Here is a 3,018-nt window from a genome sequence, read left to right on the forward strand (position 1 = left end):
GGGCACTGTTCATTAAGATACCAGTCTCCAGTCTTTCCCATGATGTTTCTACAATTGATGTTTCTTAAATGCCTGTGTATAGGAAAATGAACAATGAGACACTCATAGTGTAACATGGAAACCATAGCTCTATGGCTATTAAAGGACTTTCCATGCATCAAATCAGTTAGTTCAGGCAGGAATATTTTCTGCTTCAAAGTGAAACATTTTTCTCCAAAAGCCCATGAGTTTTTGTTACATTCCAGCCATGTGCATATTATTGTGGGCAACAGCAGCTGTGGAAGAACACATACATTAAAAATTTCAGATTCTGTGCCCCTAGCTGCAGATTGTCTTTTTTTGGCAACCTCTTCATAGCACCTTTGATTTCTCTGTTCCTCAGACTGTATATCAAAGTGTTCAACATGGGAATCACCACAGTGTAGAAAACAGACACAAATCTGTCAAAACTAGAGGAACCACCAGAACTTGAACTCAGACAAAGATACTGGAGGTGAGGAATAGGGAAACAGCTGTCAAGTGAGGAGCACAGGTGTTGAATGCCTTGGATCTGCCCTTAGCTGAAGTTATCTTCAGGATGGACAAGACAATATAGCCATAAGATATCATGATAACTAGCACATTTACAAATCCAAAGATCATTGTTAATATGGCAGTCAGGAATTGTCTATGCAGGACAGAACTAACAACTGTGGCATGCCAGAAAAGAAGTGCTTGATGACATTAGTTCCACAGAAGCAAAGCAAACAACTATAGTAAAGAAGCAGCGATCCCAGAGAGATAGGATTCCAGCACCATCATTACACAAAGAGTGGGTGACATGATTGATGCATACAGAAGAGGGTTACAAATGGCAGCATTCCTGTCATAGGCCATGGCTGCCATGAGACAAGACTCACTCAGCCCCATGGTGAATAAGATGAATTCTGAACATTGCAGCCCACAAAGCTGATAGTTTGGTTTTCCTGGAAAAAGTTTGAGAACATTTTTTTTTTTGGGATGGTGCAGGTGACATAGCAAAGACCTATGATGGACAGGTTATAGAGAAAGAAATACATGGGAGTGTGGAGGTGTGAATGCATTCTTATTAACACAATGAGGGACAGATTCCAGGTTAGAGTTGTAATGTAGATGAGCAGAAATGTGACAAAGAGCAGTATTATTATTCTGGGTAAATCTGTGAATCCCAGGAGGATGAACTGGATGATCTCAGTACTGTTTCTCCTGGCAATCATTGCCCTGGTGGTCCTAAGATCAAAAGGGAGACAAGAAAGTCCATAGTTGACCAGGGTGAAATCATAGCATTACAATTTTCACACTATGTGTCTTTTTCCTATGGTTGCAGAAAAAGGCGAAATGCTTCATTTTCCAATGTAAAGACCTAGTTCTCTTCTCCAATTGTCAAGAAGACACTGAGCAGAGTTGGAGAAAAAGGGAGAATCTGATCAAAGCACATTTTTTTAAAAATTTAAAGAACTAAAATCAATAAGAAATGGAGCCAGACATAGATACTCATGCCTTCAATTCCAGCACTCAGCAGACAAAGCCAGACAAGTCTCTGAGGCTTGCTTGGTCCACATAGTGAGTTCTAGGCCAAACAACACTAGATAATACAGTCTTGTCTCAAATAAAAACAGAAAAGAACAGAAAAATCTATCCTGCTGACAAAAGTAGTGAAATAATTCAGCATATTTATAATAATTTCTGAAGTCCTTTACAAGTATATTTAAGTCTCTAAACTGGAAAATACTATAATGTGTAATTCTGCTATGTTTTGTTGGAGTGGAACCATGTTCAAGTAGCCTTCACAGGAAGCACTTCAAAGGAGTTGAATATACTTCATTTTATAGAGACAACTTTGACTGAAAATGGAGGCCAGTATGCAGCACACAACCAGGTTCATAGGTATTTTCACTAGACGGTGATTATCATTTTTGAGAGCTGTTTTGTATGACTGCTGTGTCTATAAATGAAATGCTGGTGTTAATAATTTTTCTTTTTGAAAAATTGAGATTTCTCTTATCAGCCCCATGGACAGTGAGGCATACCTTTTTCTATGTTGCAGCCCATTAAGAGTCTTATCCATGAAGGTGAAGTATCTTTGGGTCATGAAGACATATGCCCTCTTAATTATCTCTGTATTAGTTTTCTTGTCTTTGCATGCAAAAATCACAGGGAAACCAACATCATAATGTGATTGACTTTGGTGGAGAAAAATGCTCAATGGAAATATTTCATTTCCAGAACCCATAGAAGTATAATTTTTCATATAATCCTTGAGTTAGTATTCATTAACAGTAGCATTATTGGTAAAGCTGGCTGCCTATACTCATGATCAAGTTGCCCTACTTTGATATGAAAAGGATGGTCAATCGTAATAGACGAAATGTTTAAAAAAGTTGAATAAAATACTTGTACTTTCAGATGCTGCTACTATAGTCATGGATAATTCATCATTCTCAGCATAGTGGACAAGATACCAAGGAACCTTGGAAAAGAATACCTTGGAATTACCAAGGAATACCTTGGAAATAAATATAAATATTGGTAAGATTTGTCTACATACGAATATTAGTATTTTAAATTAATAGGGAAAGGAAAAACTCTTCCACAAATCTTATGTAAGAACTTACTAAACTTCTTACATGTCATTGAAAGATGAAATAGATATATACATTTATATGACAGATCCAGTCTAAATGAAAAATATGATTTAAATCTCTTGCCCAAAGGGCTTATAGCAGATCATAGCTCCCAGAGGAGGGAGAGTCATTCTCTTGTAGGGAATTAATTGTCCACTGATTGGTTTCTGTGTCCCAATATATGGCGACACACACATGTGCATATGTGCAGCACTAATTTGACTCAAGAGTTATTAATAACCAATAAAGATCGAAGGACATGAAGTAGGGAGAGTAATGGAGATATTTTATAGGAGGAATTGGAAGGAGGTACTGGATAATAGATATGATCCAATTACTGGTCCTGGAAAGCAGATGAAGTAAGGGTTGGAGAGGG

General features: G+C 37.4%; 1 pseudogene; it reads right to left on the minus strand.

Moving 5' to 3' along the window:
• Positions 1 to 256: 256 nt before the first annotated feature.
• LOC110285989 lies at positions 257 to 1,235 on the minus strand (annotated as a pseudogene).
• Positions 1,236 to 3,018: the final 1,783 nt, after the last annotated feature.

The sequence above is a fragment of the Mus caroli genome, chromosome 19 (assembly GCF_900094665.2).
Source record: "Mus caroli chromosome 19, CAROLI_EIJ_v1.1, whole genome shotgun sequence".
NCBI lineage: Eukaryota > Metazoa > Chordata > Mammalia > Rodentia > Muridae > Mus > Mus caroli.